The sequence below is a fragment of the Canis lupus genome, chromosome 6 (genome assembly GCF_011100685.1).
Source record: "Canis lupus familiaris isolate Mischka breed German Shepherd chromosome 6, alternate assembly UU_Cfam_GSD_1.0, whole genome shotgun sequence".
Classification (NCBI taxonomy): Eukaryota; Metazoa; Chordata; class Mammalia; order Carnivora; family Canidae; genus Canis; species Canis lupus.
In genome coordinates, this window is record NC_049227.1 from 19,610,168 (window position 1) to 19,629,026 (window position 18,859).

At 49.0% G+C, this 18,859-nt stretch overlaps 1 long non-coding RNA gene across 2 annotated transcripts; it reads left to right on the plus strand.

Annotated features, from left to right (window-relative positions):
- Nucleotides 1-3,861: 3,861 nt before the first annotated feature.
- LOC102155732 lies at nucleotides 3,862-11,539 on the plus strand. 2 transcript variants are annotated; one of them, XR_005360351.1, is made up of 4 exons: nucleotides 3,862-3,966; nucleotides 7,358-7,432; nucleotides 9,001-10,589; nucleotides 11,061-11,539. It is a non-coding gene; the product is annotated as an uncharacterized LOC102155732 (long non-coding RNA). The 2 variants fall into 2 exon arrangements; XR_005360350.1 differs by having other exon boundaries at nucleotides 10,408-10,589.
- Nucleotides 11,540-18,859: the final 7,320 nt, after the last annotated feature.

The following is an 18,859-nucleotide window of genomic DNA, read 5'->3' on the forward strand; positions in this document are numbered from 1 at the left end:
ATGCAGGACTTTGATGACTGAGATGATCCTGGGCAAACTGGGACAGTTGGTCATCCTGGGTGGGATGCTCCTCGAAGTGTCACTGAAGATGGAAGATGGTTGATGATGAACCCGGAAGCCTCCCACTCACCAAAGTCCCTGTAATCAGTATGTGTAGGCTTTTCCCAACCCTGGCGATAAAATGTGCAAGGTCCATTTTGGAGGATAAAGAGGACAAATGTGACCCTTGCGTTCTTGGAGCTGACATGCCCCTGGGGGGAGACTGACAATAGGAAATTAGACAAAGAATATACTGGATCCCTTTAGATTGTGACCATGCTTTAAAGGGAATGAGATGACAGAAGTCTTCAGTTAGGGAGGGCATCCCTGGGCAAGCAGCATTTGAAGCCACAAGATATGGATATCAGGGGAAAAATGGTCCCAGAAGAGGGATAGCAAGTGCAAAGGCCCTGGGGTAGGAACAGGTTTAGCTTAGTGAAAGAGTAGCAAGAGCTTGAGGAAAGGTAGAGGATGAGCAGGAGGTGAACAGGAGATGAACGTGGGATGTGGCTGTGACAAGGAATCTGGATGATCTATTAAGAACAAGGCAGCCACTGGAGGATGTCAAGCACAGGAGTAACCGGGTTCCAGTTGCACTCTGCGGTATTGGGTCTGGCTGCTGTGTGGACAAAGGGCAGTGAGGGGTTGCAGGAGAAACAGGGAGGCTCCTTGGGACACTCATTGCCCCAGTCCAGGCAGAGGTGAAGATGGTGTAGACTAGCACAGGACCAGTTGTTGGGATGAAGTGGGTAGATTTGGGAAATATTTTAGGCATAGAGTGATGGAACCTGCCAAGGCTAAGAAGTGGTGTTGGAGCAGGAAGGTGAGCACAGGCCCCCCCCACCGTTGGCAGGGCAGGGCCAAGAGCACAGAGATCCACATACCATGTGTCTAATATTTCCAAGTCAAGCTAACACTACTATTAAATGAAATGTGTTCAGCCCTCCTGTCCTGGGAAATCTCTCTTTGTAGGGACTCAGAAGGCAAGGTTTGCATTAGGGCTTCTGTGACTCCCCAGGATTCTGTGGCAGAATGTGGTGGCCAGGAGAGACTGGGGCAGTGTCCCCTTAGGTGTGAAGCTTGGGGAAAGCTGTCCCAGCTTAGGGAAAGGACAAAATCAGGGCTGACATCTGGGTTTTGGTTTGAGCATATTTGAGCCCAAACCCATTCTCCATTGTGAAGTTTATTTTTTTTTAAGATTTTATTATTTATTCCTGAGAAACATACAGAGAGAGGCAGATACATAGACAGAGGGAGAAATAGGCTCCCTGCAGGGAGCCCGATGCGGGACTCCATCCCAGGACCCCGGGATATGACCTGAGCCAAAGGCAGATGCTCAACCACTGAGCCACCCAGGCGTCCCAGTTCTGTTTTGTTTTTTTTCCCCAATGTTACCCTCCCCCAAGGCTGAGTTCCTGGTCTCTGCCTTTTCTCCCTCAAAACTCTGCTTTTGCAGGTTTAATGCAGACAGGTCTCTGCCACTGGCTCTGTGACCCTAGCCAGTCCCTCGCCCTCTTGGGGCCTCGGCATACACAGCTGTGTACTGGGACCACTGATACTTTCTCCCTCCCTCCCTGCCACTTAGTGAATGAAGGATACATGCGAAGTGTGTGTGGCAGAGGCAGCTGTACTTTCACCAAAATCCCTGTGCTTTTCCCCCTGGGTACATGGCCTGCATTTCTCAGTCCCGCTTGCTGTGGCTCGTGGAGTTTGACCGCTCGTGACGTCATCATTTCCAAACCAGCCAATTACAGCCTCTCCCGTGAGATCCTTGTGACTCTGCCCCTTGTCTGCTGGCTGCATGGAAAGCTCCAGTGGATGGCTCTGATACCTTAGAACAAAGACTGGCCAACTACAGCCCGTGAGCTACATCCTGCCTGCTGCCTGTTTTTTTTTTTTTTTTTTTTTTTCTGCTGCCTGTTTTTATCAGTAAAGTTTTATTGGCACATGGCCATGGCAATTCATTTCTGTATCTTTTATAGCTGTGCATCTGTGCTGTAACGGCAGAGTTAAGCAATTGTGGCAGACTGTATGACGCATAAAGCCAAAAAAATGTACTCTTGTGCTTTTACAAGGAAATTTGCTGACCCTTGCTCTAGATGATGGCCAAGCCATGATGCACAAAGACCTGGCAGCCCTAAGTGACCGCATAGAAAGTGGCTGCATGGCTGCCAGGAACCTCCACGTGGGATGCTCCATGAGCAAGAATAAAAGCGGATTGCGTAAGCCTCTACTATGTTGTGGTTTCTTTGTTATAGCAGCTGGTGTTGCCTATCCTGACTCACGCCATGTCTGCTACATTGTAAGCAAACAAAGAATGATCACTTCCTCCCATTCTCCATATTCTTACACTCTCCATAAACAATTGCGTTTGGAACAATGCAGAAAAATGGACTGAGCTTGATCCAGGCTTTCTCTCACCCTCAAGTCTTTTTTTTTTTTTCTTTCTTTTAAACCTACATAGATTGTATTTTAGCCCTCAAGTCTTTGTGCAAGCTGCTCCTAACTATTCTGCCAAGAACATTTGTTCTGTGTTTCTTCACCCTACTGTCTCCTACTAATCTTTCAGGCCTCTGAACTGCTTCCAGGCAAACTTCCCTCCTTCCTTTGCCCTCCAAGACGGGGTTGGGTGCCCCTGTAAAGGGCTCCTAAATAACCTTCAAAAGACAGTATAGTAGAGTGGCAAAGAGCTGAAATCGGGCTAGGCCACTTGATGTCAAGTCCTGGCCTGCCACCTACAAGTCGTAAGACTTTGGGCAAGTGGCTCCACCTGTAGTGTCTCAATGTTCTCATCTGTAAAATGGGAATATCGTCTGTCTATCTATCTGGTAAGGTGGTTGTGGGATATAAGTGAATTAAAGAGCTTAGAATAACATCTGCTGTCTAGGAAGGGCTGAAGGAATGTTAGATGATATTAGGACCACCATTTTCATTTCTGTTCCTACCCCAGCATGGGTCCCACATTCCCCACTGATAACATTTCCCAGGGGGCTGTGGGATACTTGATGCATGGTGGACTCTTGATAAATGTGGTTGGGTAAATGAGTGAAGTGGTGGCTGGTGCTCAGTCCTCGGGGGCTTGGGAGGGCAGGCTCTCCAGACTAAGCTGCCCAGGGCTGTGCCTTAGAGAGAATTAGGGGCATAGATAAAGTCGTGTCTTTTGAGCAAGGGCAGTGTCTGCTCAGAAGAGATAGCTGTAAGCCAAGGAGCCCAATTGTATCAGCCACTCCAGCTAGCTTAAGTAGGAGAGGAATAAAAATTGACTCAACAGATCACAACATTACCAGAGGACTGTCATAACATGTGGAAGCTATACATGCAAGGAAAAAAACTTAAATTATACCCCTAGGCTTCTCTGGGAAAGACCCTATCTCAGCCATCCCCAGCCAGGGGCATCTCAGTTAGGTGTGGTTTCCATCATGACCTCTGCAGCAGATGTTCCAAAAGCAGGATGCTCTCCTCTCCTGTTGAGACAGATGGCACTGGAGAACATGCAGAGTCTGGTAGAGGGAGCCTCTTTTTTTTTTTTTTTCTAAGATTTTATATATTTTATTTTGAGAGAGATAGAGCTTGTGAGTGGGAGGAGGGGCAGAAGGAGAGGGTGAAAAAGAATCTCCAGCAGACTCCATGCTGAGTGGGGAGCCCGATGTAGGGCTTGATCCCAAGACCCTGACATCATGTTCTGAGCCGAAATCAAGAGTCAGGTGCTAAACTGAGCCACCCATGTGCCCCATGGAGAGGGAGCCTCTTAATTCCAGCCCCTATCCCATAGAACCCTGGGGACCAGACCCTTCTACTTGTCTAATAGCATTGTGAGTAATAGTTATGCCAACTAACGTTACAGAATCCCTCACAGGGCACTGAGTGCTGGGTGGGCCGTGTGTTTTACAGCATCATCTCCCATCATTTTCACAACAATCCTGGGAGGTATGTGCTGTTATGAATTTCATTGTACATACATTGTACATATGTTCATGTACATATGAAGGGATGAAGGCTCAGAGAGGTTAAGTAACTTATCTGAGGCCACACAGCACAATTGAGAATTCAAATTCAAGTCAACTCCAAAGCTCAGATTCTTTTTTTTGCCAATGTAATATTTTTGATAATATGTTTTTTATCTTGCTATGTGACTTTTAAAAAACTGAAGTATAGTTGACGCACAATGTCATGTTAGTTTCAGGTGTATAGCACAGTGATTTGACAAATACATTATACAAGTGTAGCTACCACCTGTCACCATGTGACACTATTACAATACCATTGACTATATTCTCTGTGCTGTAACTTTCATCCTCATGACTTATTCATTCCATAAGGAGCAGCCTATATATCCCACTCTTAGTAATATTCCACTTTGTGTAATTATATATATATATAACATTTTCTTTATCCATTTGTCTATTGATAGACACTTGGGTCATTTCCATAATGTGTTGATAGCCCAACTATCAACATTCTTAACTACCACATCATGCTGCTGTCTCTACTCTCTTGGGAATCTACTTGGTGATTCAGACCATGGAGGCAGGGAGGGCATTTGTACATTTGTGAAAACCAATACTCCCCCTGAGAAGGGCATTTGACTGGGCAGATGTCAAGGTTGTGCATTCCAGCTGAAGTGGTGGTAGGCAGAGGGTTCCCTAGCATGGGGGACAATGAGCTCCAGGGACCAAAGAGTGGGAAATGGAACTAAATCTCTGTCAACAAGGCAGATGACATTAATGCTTTGGGGTTCTTCCTCCTTTCACTTCACCATACCCCTTATCTTCCTTCATTATCATTGTCACAACCACCACCACTACCTTATTATCACCATCCCTGTTCACCACACTCCACCATTATCAACTTCAACCCACTGTCCTTGTTATATTATGACCATGATGATGATCATCACCCAAGGTCCTACCACCAGCATCATACACCGCTGTCACCAAACTACTGCCACCATCACCAAACCCTTAGTGTTACCATGTCTGCCATTGTTGCAACATCATCATCACCACTACTGTCACCATTATCAATCCTATCAGTACTGTCATCATCACCCCTATTCTGTGAGCCTGTTCACCATCATCTCTTACCATAGTCCACCACTGCCATTACTACCCAACTGTCCTTGTCACTGCAAGCACCACCACCATCATCACCATCATCACCACCACCACCACCACCACCACTACCATCACCATCATCACCGCCACCACAGTGTCTTCACTGCCACCATCACCAATATTCTTGTCACCACCACCACTTGTAATTCAGTACAAGTCACAGATATCTTATGAGTCTTTCCTGTATTTTAAGCTTGTGTTAAATGCCAGGATATGAACATGATTAAGAAGAGGACTGTGATTCATGTTCACCATCGTTACTAACATCATCAGTTATTAGTGGAAACTCATTAATGCCATATTAATTGCTACCCCTGCCTAAATAGTTGCTTTGAGCAGAATAGCATCTTGCAAACTTGTGAGCTCATCCAATACAAACTGTGTCCCAGAACCCGCTCCCGCTTTTCCTCCCATCATCCCCTAGCCTGATCTCTCCACAGATTTCCTGTTGGCTCTGCCTGGGGGAAACCAGAGGGCATCTTCTCCCCCTTTCATCTTATCTAGGCTTCTTCATGCCTGTCTGACCAACTTAGTGGACTTCAATGTTTCCCAGGCCCAATATAATTATTATTCCCATTATTATCACATATTAGGAGGGTTTTATAAATCTTAATTACATGTCACTTGGCTGAAAGCAGACGATAGAAGAAATCTGCTTCCCATTACCAAGCTTTACAAGGCCTCTGGAAGGCTGTTGTCTTTTGGGGACTGTATGGGGATTCTGAGGAAAACAATCTTAACCTCCGAATCAGGTCACAGAGAGTTAAGAGGTGCCAAAATGACCGGGTTTGCCCTACATGACCAGTCAGAAGGAAGCTGATTTCAATTTCTCTCAAGAGCCTGTGCTTGGTGGGTTGGATATGCTTGGTGGGCTCTTCCTGGCTCTCTGCACCCTGTCCCTTTCTGCTCTGACATGGCTTCAAGGAGCCCTACAGTGGCCAAGGGCTGAGAGAGGTCTCTACCCCTGGACCTGTACCCCTGTTGTACTTGGAGGCAGTCTACTTCCTCCTTGCTGTGTGATCGTGGGCAACTTCCTTGAATTTTGGGAGCCTTGGTTTCCCTGACTATAAAATAGAGGTAGTAACTCCTCTTCTGCGTGTAGCTCTTCTTGTACTGAGGATACATGAGTTCCCCCCACCAAAGCCAGCACAGAGTTGTTCCTCCATAGTCATGGTCAGGACCAGCACTGATGGGGATGCTACTAATGATAAAAATAAGGACTGGAGGGACTCCTAGCTGGCTCAGTGGTTGAGCGTCTGCCTTTGGCTCAGGTTGTGATCCTGGGTCCTGATATGGAGTCCCACATGGGGCTCCCCGCGGGGAGCTTGCATCTGCCTCTGCCTATGTGTCTGACTCTCTCTCTCTGTGTCTCTCATGAATAAATAAATAAAATCTCAAAAAAAAAAAAAAAAAAGACTGGACTCAGGGGCTGAGGGTTTGGTAGCCCACATCCATCCTGACACACCTTGAGTGAGTGACACATTGTCACTTCCCTGTTCCTGTGCTGTCAGGCAGCCATGCTCCCTGAAGGGGGCTTGACAGAGGCAGTGGAGAGATTTGGGTGCAGCCACTCCTGGCTCTGCTACGTTCTAGCTGTGTGACCTCTTGCAAGTCTCTTAGTCTTTCTGTGCCTCAGAGGTTGTCAAGTAGGGGGGTAACGCGGTGACCGCCTCACATAGCTGCGGGCTTGGCGCGAGGTTGGCGTGCAGCATATGTTTCCTGTTGCGCCATCCACAAATCAATCAATTGAACAAGTGTATTGGGGTTCCAGTAGATTCAGGCATGTTTGATGTGTACCAGTAACACCAGTAGGAGTGTCATCCATTCCACGAGCCTGAAGACAGAGAAACTTCTAGAGAGCAAACCCCCCAAGGGTGGCAGAGAAGCAGGCCTGGTTTCTGACAGAGGCAAAGGAGGCCCCCAGGACACAGGATATAAGGAAGCCCCTGCCCTCAGGTGCCGGCTCTGCACTTCCATGAGCCTGAGAGTGAGCACCTCCTTAAATCCTGCATCCTGAGCCCTTTGCTTGTGTCCCCTCTGTCCCAACTCTGGGACTGAGCCAGACTTGTCCAGCTGCTCCATTGGGCAGAGCAGGGCCTGCAGGCCAAGCAGCTTATATGATAAGAGCAATAGAGAGCCAACAGGAGTAAAAAGAGACATTACTACAGGGATGTGGGGAACATTTGTCTTGTGGTTTCTTTTAGACACCTTTGGGAAGTCGTCTGTCTTCGTGGCAGAATGGAAGCCAGGAGTGCCATTAGGAGTGCACCACCCATCAGGTCAGAGGGAGGGAGTGGGCCTGGCGTGGGCCCGGCTCTGGTGGCGTGAGTGGTAGCCCTGGGGTCTTTGTAGTGCTATCCTGGCAGGGTCATTCCCAGCTTTGTGGCCTCCCGCTCTGATTCTCTGGCTCTTCTGAAGCTTTGGTGAAGATAAGCTGGAGGATGCCTCTATCACCTAAATGAGCCTGTTTGTCGGGAACAGAGAACCCCACCTGGCACAGGGGTTGCAGAAGCCCTTCACGGAAGACAGGGGCTGGATAGGCCAAAAGCCGGAGAATGGAAAAGCCTCAGCACGCTCTTTCTCTCTACCTCTCACCAATGCTTCTCTTTATCCCTGTGCACAGATAACGTTTTCTCAGATTTTTTGTTCATGTGGGTCAGGTTTATGAGAAGCTCTAGCTCTCATAGAAATAGACCCCATGTCTCTTGGCCCAGCACCCAAATTCTTGCAAGAAATACATCTGATTGGCACAGTCAGGTGTCCAGGGAGTAGAGTTACATTGAACAAACATTCCTGCCGAGTCCCCTCCCTTTGGCAGTTCCTGGGACGGGGAATTTGTTATGAGTTAGTTAGATATCCCCAGGGATCTACTGCATTCAAGAAGATTCTATGGCTGAAACCAGAAAGGCCACTCTGGTCTTTTTGAGGGGGCCCCACCCCGTGGGCGCCTGTCTTGGTCCAGGGCTGAAGACAGCTCTAAGTCAAAACAGAAAGAGCTGTTTTGTCCTGGCACACGCTGACCTCAAGTAGCTCTGATATAACAGTGAATTTTAAAAACCTAGTTTTCCTCCTCTACGTCTCTGTCCCCACCACAGAGCACACAGTAGTGACATCTGGAGGTCTGGGCTGCAGGGGGCTTTGGTGCCTGGTGAGATGGTTGCCACTCCTGGCGGGCTCAGATGGATTTGTGAGTACATGTGGGTACCCTCTGGGGAATCTCATAAATACTGCTGGTGGATAAATGGGACTCTTGAGGCCGAAAGTTCTGGTAAGAGCAGGTAAATCTGAGTCACCACTAATCAGGCAAGTAGGCCCGGGGAGCTGCAGATTTGCAGGGTCCCATGCTCAGCACCTGCCACGTGCCAGTGGCACGCAAGGGACATGCCCCGCCTCCCAAGCACCAGCGCCCAGTGCAGGCCAGCCTTAGAGCATCCAGGGGTCTAAACATATGCAAAATTGAAAATGAGAAGAAAGCCTTTGGGTCGGTTTTACAGAAGCAAAGTGAAATGTAATGTTTCATAGAATCTAGACTTTTCTGAAACAGAAAATCCCATGCTTTTATGAATAAAAGGTTTAACTCACGGGAAGCGCAAAACACACCCACGTGGGGATGGCCCGTCCATATGCAAAGTCCATGCATGTGTGAAAAGACATGCAGGCCTCTCCCTTCCATCTGGGGTCCTGGCCGCCGGGAATGTGCGATGCTTCCTCACAGCAGCTGCCCACAGCCTTCTGTCCTGTTCTCCACTGCCAGCACCTTGTCTTCTGTCTCTGGGTCCCCAGAGACAACAGACGCCTTCTCCTGCCTCTGAATGTTTAACTATGTGGAGTCTTTGCCTTTTTCCAGCTCTTGTTCAACTGGAACATCTTGATCCTTCTTCCAGACCCCTCAAGCCTCCATTCGGCGGCAGGCACAGGATGTGGGTTGCCTGCCCAACATCCACTTTGCCTTCTGATATCAGAACTCAAATATATATCTATATCTGACGGAGAGAGTCACCAAATGCCTTCCCCAACGCCCTTGCAGGGACGTAAGCACGTGCTTAGCGAGTGTGACCACGGCCATGGTGACTCCCCCAGCAGAGTGGTTGAGATGGTGTGGTGGTGTCTGGCCAGGATCTGAATTCCCAAACATCTTCCTCCTCCTCAAGCAAATGGTTTTGGGATGGTTTGGAATCGACAACCTGCTTCCCAATGTGGCTTCTGCATAACTTCCTTGCTATGGGATCTCAAGCTGATCCTTAGTTCCTTCATCTTGACGCGGGAACATTAATAATGCTGTCTTCTGGGGCACCTGGGTGGCTCAGTCAGTTAAGCATCTGCCTTTGGCTCAGCTCGTGATCTCAGGGTCCTGGGATCGAGCTCTGCACTGGGGATCCCTGCTCAGCAGGGAGTCTGCTTCTCCCTCTCCCTCTGTCTCTCCCCACTACTTGTGCTCTGTCTCACATAAATCAGTAAAATCTTAAAAAAAAAAAAATGCTGCCTTCTCAGGCTCTTGGCAGGACTGGACCTGAGTGTAAACTCCATGAGGGTAGGATGAATATTCCATTCATCACCATGCACCCACACTACGCTGTGGGTACACAGTAGGTGCTTAACAGTTGTGCATTGAGTGGATGGGTGTGCAGGTCTCAGCAGAGTGACTGGTTCAAGAAATCTTCGCTGAAAAGCTAAATGAATACCCAAACAGCACCCAGGCCACAGGTTCCAGTGGGAGGCATGGGGAGGGAAGGGTTAAGTGATGGGTCTCTACAACCCCCGCACCGCTCCCCATCAGAGCAGATCAGCTTTTATCAGATTTATGCAAGGGATTCGTTCCTGAAGTTATGCATTATTCAAGACTAAATTTCCCAGAGGGATAAATGTAAAGCAAGATCTGCATTATTTCAAAATCTGAGCATACGGCGAGTCTTTATTAATATTTTTAAATCGCCTGATTTCCAAGTCACATAATACAAATTTGCATCAAGTGTGACATCCTGTTTCAGAGTGCTGGATGAAGTTTGGTGGGCAGAAAGTTTTCTGAGGGTTAAAAAGTTCAGACCCTCCTCCTGGCCTCCCACATTTGTGGCAAGAGGTCTGTAAGGCGAGAGGTGAGGTTTGGCCATAATCATTTGGTATTAAAAGTAGTTAAAATGCCAACGTGGAGGGATGATTCACTTTTACCAAAAATCACTGTTGATTCAAATTTAGCTGTATGGAGCCGTGTGAATTATTGAAAAATTAATCGCTGTCTTTTTTCTCACTGCTTTAGGCTCATCAGAAGGGAATAAAGGAACTTTTCTCCCATTCTCCCGGGAACTTGCTACAAGTGCAGGAGGGCAGCATGCAGGGTGCTGGCTGAAAATGCAGACTCCCGGGTTCTACACACCAGTTTTGAGGTGGGCCCAGGACTCTGCATTTTTAACAGGAGCTTCAGGACGCTCTGGGGCAGTGGTAAGTAAGGATGCTGGAGATTTGAGGCTCCTTTGAGAGGAATTTAGCTGGCTCATGGACGAGAGGGGTGAGGAGAGGTGAAGGGGGCTGGTGTTGGAGGAGAAGGGGCATTTTGGTCTCGGGGATTAGGTGGGGGAGATGTTGAAGGTGGTGGAGGGGTGGCTATGAACCCCCTTGCAGTGGATCCCCCAAGTGGCAGGTCCTGGGTGGGAGTGGCTCCGTGAAGACTCTGAAGGCTGGACTCAACCCTGCAGCCTTAGGATGTTGTCTCCAGTGCCCCAAACAGGCTTGCATCAATGGAGGGGAACCTGAAAAGTGCCCGTCACCCATCCAAAACGGCAGATGGACACTGGACGGGGGCGCTGTGCATGATGCTGATGATGTTAATAAGAAATATTCATTAGTGCCAGGCACTGGTCTCACTGTGTTACATACACAAAGTCATAGGTCTTGTTACCCTTCCTTTTACAGATGAGGACACTGCGGCACAGAGAGGTTTAGCAACGCAAAGTCACACCGCCTGTGAAAGGCAGAGCCAGTATCTACATTTGAGCAATAAGCTATAGTCTATTCTTGGTCCCCTTGCTCTTCAGCCACAAGTAGTAAGTGTGAGGATGTGATCACACCAACTGGCGACTGCATCTTTCTTTCCAATCATTCAGGCCCAAACCCTGAGACGCTTGTAAGATCCACAGAAAGGAGATGTGTCCTGAAATTGAGCACCATCGAACTTACTCACCTACATTAATAATGGAGATAAGACTTGATTTAGAAATGTAAAGAAGTGGGACCTATCTTGCACGTTCAGGAGTTTACAGAGCAACTTACACCTATGGCCCCAATTAGAATGTCAAATTCCCTTGCTTGCTTTTTCGATATGCCTTCTTTCTTAATTTGGTTTTTTTGAGCAGATCCGACGCTGTATTTACGTAGTTCAGAAATAAAGATAATATAAGAAAGATGTATAAAAAAGCATCAATCCCTTTACTCACCCATTGTAGTCTCTGTCTTCCCTTAGGTGACATTTATCCCCTTTATTTTTTTCCATCCATTCTTTATGCAAATACAAGCATCGTGTATGTGTGTGTGTGTGTGTGTGTGTGTGTGTATGTGTGTGTGTACTTGTAGGCCTCTTCCTTGATTACACAAAAGGTAGCAAACTGTACATGCTGTTTGATATCTTTGGTTTTCCCCTTACCGGTATATTCAGGAGCCCTTCCCATATCTGTACACAGAGAGTTTCCTCTTTATGATAGATATTATTTTACAGCTATACAGTGGAGAGCATACTAGAATCCACCATACTGGCTCTGAAGAATGGATTCTTTTTTTTTTTCTTTAATGACTTTATTTATTTATTTGTCAGGGAGTGTGCACACACGAACAGGAGGAGGGGCAGAGTCCGATGCGGGGCTCCATCCCAGGACCCTGGGATCATGACCTGAACTGAAGGCAGAGACTCAACTGACTGAGCCACCCAGGTGTCCTGGAGAATGGATTCTTTTTTTTTTTTTTAAGCTTTTATTTATTTATTTATTCATGAGAGAAACAGAGAGAGAGAGAGAGAGAGAGAGAGAGAGAGAGGCAGAGACACAGGCAGAGGGAGAAGCAGGCTCCATGCAGGGAGCCTGACGCGGGACTCGATCCCGGGACTCCAGGATCACACGCTGGGCCAAAGGCAGGCGTTCAACCGCTGAGCCACCCAGGGATCCCTCTGGAGAATGGATTCTTAAACTGACAAAAATTTTGTGAGCCACTTGGCCACATGCAGGTAGCTTGACATTGGCCATGGTGGAAGTATTTGCACAACAGAAATGGGCAAGCTCTGCAAGCTAGGGCTTTCCTCCTCGGACAGCTGGCTGTTGAACATTTACGGCACCATACCCACTGTGTGGCTACTCCGGGGTTTAGCTGACTAGTCTTTTCTTTCTTTTTCTTTTTTAAAGATTTTTATTTTTATTCATCAGAGAGAGAGAGAGAGGCAGAGACACAGGCAGAGGGAGAAGCAGGCCCCATGCAGGGAGCCTGACATGGGACTTGATCCCGGGTCTCCAGGATTATGCCCTGGGCTGAAGGCGGTGCTGAACCACTGAGCTATCCGGGATGCCCGGACTAGTCTTTTCTACACAAAGCTTTGGGGTGTTTCAGATCTTCTGCATCTCATAAATGGTGCTTTGGTGAATGCCCGTCATCTGTCATGAGAGGGAGAGAAAGGGGACACCGTGGCAGCCACAAGGATGGCTGAGCTCCTGCCCTTACCGCTCAGTGTGGCCAAGAAGCAGGCCGCACCAGCATGTGCAGGGACTTCCTGGAAATGCCCATTCTCAGGCCCCCCACCAGAACTACCGAGGCAGGCAGGGTCTGCATTTTAACGTGCCTCTGCGACCCACATGCACCAAAACCCTCGAGAAGTTTCCCCCGGGTGTCTTTTCCGTCCTGCAGTCCAAGGTGGGGCCGAGAACCCCCAGAAGCATCACCCACTTCTTCTCCCATTGCAAACGTGGGATGCGTTTGTTGCTCTTTGTGTAAGGACATAGCTGTCGGGTCTGGAAAGACCCTCTTAGGGCACAGTAGTGGAAAAGAAGCATTTGCCCCACTGCTTCTGTAGGACTGGACTGTGTGACCCAGTCTGGACTCCCCCTGGAGAGGGGAGGGGTGGGGGGCGGTGGGGGATGGTCCTTAACGAGCAGGAAAGCCCAGGTTACCTCTCAACCATGCCAGTCCCAGGACCAGGGCTTTCAGGAGTGAGAACTGAGAGAGGATGGAGAGGGCCGGCTGTGAATGTGCATGTGTGGATGGGAGGAGGGAGGAGAAAGGGGGGACGTCGAGCGCCCCCTGCTGGCTGACCTGGGTGGTGACTGGTACGGGGCGCCCAGGCTGGGTGGGAGCAAGAGAGGACAGGATAGTGACCTTGCAGGTGGGCTGCAGATTGGCCGGGAAGAGACCGATCTCACGCACGCACATGCACGCACGCATGCACACACGTGTGCACAGCCTGCTATAAGTGAGCGATTCCTGAAGCTGAGGCCGCACCAGGTGGCTCCCCGGAGCAGGAGCACCCAGGGGGAGAAAGCAGAGCCAGAACCCAGGCTGTCCCGAACAGCGTGCCCCCCTCCACCTGGCCAGGACGCAGGGGGTGCACTGTCTGCAGTAACAGTGGGGAACTGAACACTCACTGGGAACTTTCCTCCAGGAGCTGCCCTTGCTATGTCTGACTGAATCCTCACCGTAACCCTCCTGTCTGAGGTGTAGATTATATGCTCAGCAAATGTTAGCTGGATGAATCAACCAGCCCTTGGAATTGGATCTTATTGTTAGCTCTGACTTCATCTCCTGGCACTCTCCCCCCTTATTATGTTCCATGCTGCTCCCAACCACTTCAGGCACTCCTGCCTCAGGACCTTTGCATGTCTGTTTCCTCTGCCTGAATGCTCTTCACCCAACATCCAAGCGGCTGTTTCTCACCTCATCCTCAGGCCTGTACTCCAATGGTCCCTTCTTCATGGGGTCTTCCCCAAACACCCTAAAACTGTCATACCCTCTCCCTCCTTTCCCTATCTAATTTTTCCCAAATCTCTATTCACATTTTCTATATACTGCTTCCTGACCATGTTGGTTGTCTGCATTGTCCACTAGGATATATTTCCCTGGGTTCCTGTGAGCACCTGGCTCAGCCTAGGTGCTCAGTAAATAGTTATTCATTGTATGAAAGAACGAATGAGTTCTCTTTTTACAGAGGAGACGACAGAGGCTCTGAGGAGTGAGCTGATCACTGTCCGGGGTCATATGGCAAATAAGTGGCGGAGGTGGGATTCAAGTCCAGGCTGACTCTAAAGCCTGGGATGTACGTCCTAACCCCACACCCCCACCCGGGGAAGTGTTGAACCAGTCTTTTTAGGTCAGTTGCCTTCAAGGTGTAGGAAAGGAAAAAAAAAAATCCTTTTCCCTCTACCCATCTTAGTTTCCTGGATGGAGCCCCTGCATTAGACCCATAAAAGCCTGATTGAGAAGAAAAAGACAACCAGGAGTTCATGAATACTTGCCGCTCTGGGTAATTCGGAGGGTGGTTAGAGCTGGGGCGCGCCTCGCCTCCTAACATAGACAAGTAGCAGGACGAAGGAAGAGAGGACTTCGAGTTTCCAGGGCAGCAGATTGTGGGAAGGTCACTACAGGGAAGGTAGGGGCTAATTAGTGAGGTTTGCCGTTGATTCGCTGGACTGATAAGAGTCTAGAGTTGCCTCCAGTGATGAACTTGTGTCCTTTCTGGGGGTGGGGTAGGGGAGGCACCTTTATAAATTTATGTTCCCTTTCAGGTGCGTAGGGGGCAGGCAGAGAGCTTTTCGCCTCCTTCCTGGTTTTCTTCAATTGCATTTCACTCGGAATCATCCTTAAGCCAGAGTGGAATATTTTGAGGTGGCCTATCTGGCTACTGTTCAGAGGCAGAGGGTTTCGGGGGGCTGAATCTTGCAGCCCACACACAAGGGAAAGCAAAGAAGCTCCTGCCATCCCGGCCGCAGCTCCCGGTAAGCCGCAAGTAATGGGAACAAACATGCACGGGGATGGAGGCCAGTCTGGGACATCATGGTTGTTGTTTCGCTTCAAGGGACATCATGGGTTCTTTTTCAGCCTGTTCGTGGGGACCTCTGCGTGGACAAGCGCCCTGTCTGATAGCCCCTCCCCACGGGGGACCCTGGGTGCTGTGCAGCCCAGCCCCAGGAGTGAGCTAGAGCCTTCGTCCACGCCAGGGCACCCAGGTAGTTCAGTGCTCCGGCGTGCCCAGGAGCTGACACAATCAGGGAGTGAATTAACTTCTGCTTTTCTGGCTGTATTTTAAAGGCATTTTTTAAAATGCCTTTTTTTTTTTTTCTCCTTTGGAGGCTATGCACTCTTCAGAAATTAAATTTAGACTGTGATTTTATTACCCTTTTTATTTAATTTATCCTAACGGTTGCATTCAAGCTGTGAGCCAGCTGTTGACTTTGAAAAAACATTGTTCAATTTGAAGGGAGCATTTTAAAACTTAATGTAATGGCTGTAAGTAATCACTACAGCAATTACGTTCCCCGGCGCGGTGCACCGCAAGAGGCACGGTCGGGGATTTGGAAGAGTGCTCAGGTGGGCAGAGGGCTGGCTTGGGCAGGAGGTGGGCATGCAGACTTGAGGGGGAAGGGGACGTGGGGGCGGGGACACAGAGGCCTGCTGCCGGCCACACAAGCCTGTCTCTCCTCCCGGGGCCAGCTTGGGGACCAGTTTGTCAGAATTCCAGGCTCCTGGGTCAGCTTGGCTTCCGGGCTCCTGCTGTGTCCTCTGCCAGCCATTTAATCCCATCTGAGAGGCTTTGCTCTGCCTCCAGCTCCTCGCTGCAACAGGTTCCCAGGTCGGACACCATTCAGGGTCTTAAGCTGGACATGCCTTTATGTTGGTCCCCCTCTGCCTTTGGATTTATCCATCTATTCACTTAATCGCTGTGGTACATTGCAAGAAAAGCAGCCACAAAATCTTCCTATCCCTTCATGTGGTCGCTTTGTACTGGGCTTCTCCCCGTAAGGAGTGAAGTCTAGTTCTCTGAGTCTTGGATCTGAGCTTGGTTCCACAATACCTGCAGAGCCGGCTGGCATGTTGACATTAGTCTTCTCTTGCAGCCCCGAGACCCCTCTGTGAAAAAGGCCAGACCAGCCTCCTGGGTGATGAGATACCCAGTAGAACACTGGCCCAGCTGGTGGGCCCAGAAGCAGCCTGCTGGCACGCAAGGGGCCACCTTAGACCCTCCTGCTCCAGTGAGCAGCCCAGCAAACCTACCCGGTCATGAGCTAAAGCAAGTGATGGTTGTTTTGGACCACTATATTTTGGGATGGTTTTCTGTGCCGTAAGAGTAAAGCTAAAACAACACCGCTCAGCAAGTATTTAATGGTGCCTAACCCATGCCAGGCATTGCACATGGCTGTGGGGATGCAGAGCCCCCTTGAGCATGGCTTTTTTTTTTTTTAATGTATTTTTTTATTTGAGAGAGAGAGAGAAAGAGACAGGGAGACAGAGACAGGGAGAATGAGCGAGGAGGGGAGGGGCAGAGGGAGGAGAAGCAGACTCCCTACTGAGCAGGGAGCACAATGGTGGGGCTCGATTCCAGGGCTCTGGGATCATGACCTGAGCCAAAGGCAGACACTTAACCAACTGAGCCACCCAGGCGCCCTGATCATGGCTTCTGATTGGCAGGTCACCTCTTGCCTGGGGTGGGCCATTCTACTGTGTTGTCCTGCCCTGTTCTGCAGACTGCATGGTCCCAGAGTCCCAGACTCAGCTCTGAGCCCCTCCCAGCAACACCCTGAGATGGACAGTGGGCGCTGTTGGTAAAGCTTAGTGGTTGATGGCATCAGGCCAATGGAGGAGGGGGTCAAATCCTACCTCTCTATTTCTCACCATTCATCATCATAAACGTAGATGGTAGGTGAGACTGTCTGGATTCCGGTCCCCTCTCTGTCATCTTGAGCCAATGGACACAACCTCACTAAGCTCTGACTTTCCTATCTGTAAAATGGGGGTGAGACTAGCCCATTCACAGGGCTGTTGTGAGGGTCACCTGCCATGTAATAAATACTCAGAGAGATGAGTGTCATCACTTCCTGAGTGTCAGTTTCTCTGTCTATGAAATCGACTGATGTCACGCCACCTATGGCTTGCAACCAACTCAGGATGTTGTAAGGATGAGAAGTGATAAATGTGTTTGAGGGACTTACCGCTGGGCCTGGTGCTTGAAACATGCCCCGTACTCGGTAAATACTAGTTTTGCTATGAGAGTTGTCATTGACCAATCAGGGTGGGTTCTTGGAGAATGCTCTGGGCTGAAGCTAACTTTCTGCCCCCTAGCACTGAGCACTTGGGATGCTTCAGGCAGTCTGTCCCCCATTTCCTCCACACGTATGTCTTTGCTTCAGTGTCCATATGGCCATACCAACTTACTGCGTATGCAGTTCATGAATTTCTCTTCTCTAGCCTCATTTTCCTTGCAGTGAAAATGGATAGTTCCAGAATGGCAACTAGTTTCATTTTATATTTTTTAAAAAATATTTATTTATTTAAGGAGAGAGAGAGAGAGAGAGAGAGAGAGAGAGAATGGGTAGGGTGAGGCAGAGAGAGAGAGAGAGAATCTCAAGCAGACTCTGAGTTGAGTGTGGAGCCCAAGCAGGTCTCAACCTCATGACCCTGAGATCATGACCTGAGCCAAAACCAAGAGGCAGATGCTTAACCAACTGAACCACCCAAGCGCCTTTCAAAAAGGCAACTAGTTTTAAATTATGCACTGCCTCTGATCAATTGGTAATGTCTGTCCAAGGTCAGGAATGAAGATCTGGCCACACAGAGCTCAGGCTCAGTGGGAGGAAGTGTCATGATTCATTGGTGATGTCTGCAGTGGACGTGAGAGGGAAGGATGGAGTGCATTTGCTGCCCCAGACTGCTGGGCTCTCGGGGGTCTCCTGGGGATGCTAAGATTCTGTCTCCATGTAGATTTCTTTTTTTTTTTTAAGATTTTATTTATTTATTCACGAGAGACACAGAGAGGCAGAGACAAAGGCAGAGGGAGAAGCGGGCTCCCTCTGAGGAGCCCTCCCTCTGAGGTATGCAGAACTGGATACCAGGACCCCAGGATCATGCCCGGAGCCGAAGGCAGATGCTCAGTTGCTGAGCCACCCAGGCGCCCTGCATGTAGATTTCTGACCTGACAAGACTGTATATCAACTTTAGTGTTGTGGGTGCTTCAGAGTGGAGCTTACATTATTCATCTTCATATTCTCAGGACCTAGATAGGAGTCTCAATCCTCAAATGGCTCAGAGGAAAGAGCACAGACTGTGATGAGATAGACCTGGATTTGTATCCTGGAGTGGCTGTTTCCCAGCTTTGGGACTATGCAGTGGCAACCACAAGTGCTGTTGGGCCAAACATTCTGGATCTCCCATTTTTGTGGAATGGGGTAGGATGGTCAAGTAGGATCATGGGACTAGCTCAGACTAATGGGTTGTGAGCAGAAGTGAGACCCTTGAGAGATCCCTCTTTCCTTGTGCTATGACAACCAATAAAAATGTTCCAGGTGAGGGACACCTGGGTGTCTCACTGGTTGAGTGTCTGCCTTCAGCTCAGGTCGTGATCCCGGGGTCCTGGGATCCAGTCCCGCATCAGGCTTCCTGCGTGGAGTCTGCATCTCCCTCTGCCTGTGTCTCTGCCTCTCTCTCTCTGTCTTTCATGAATAAATAAATAAAATCTTCCATCAACCATT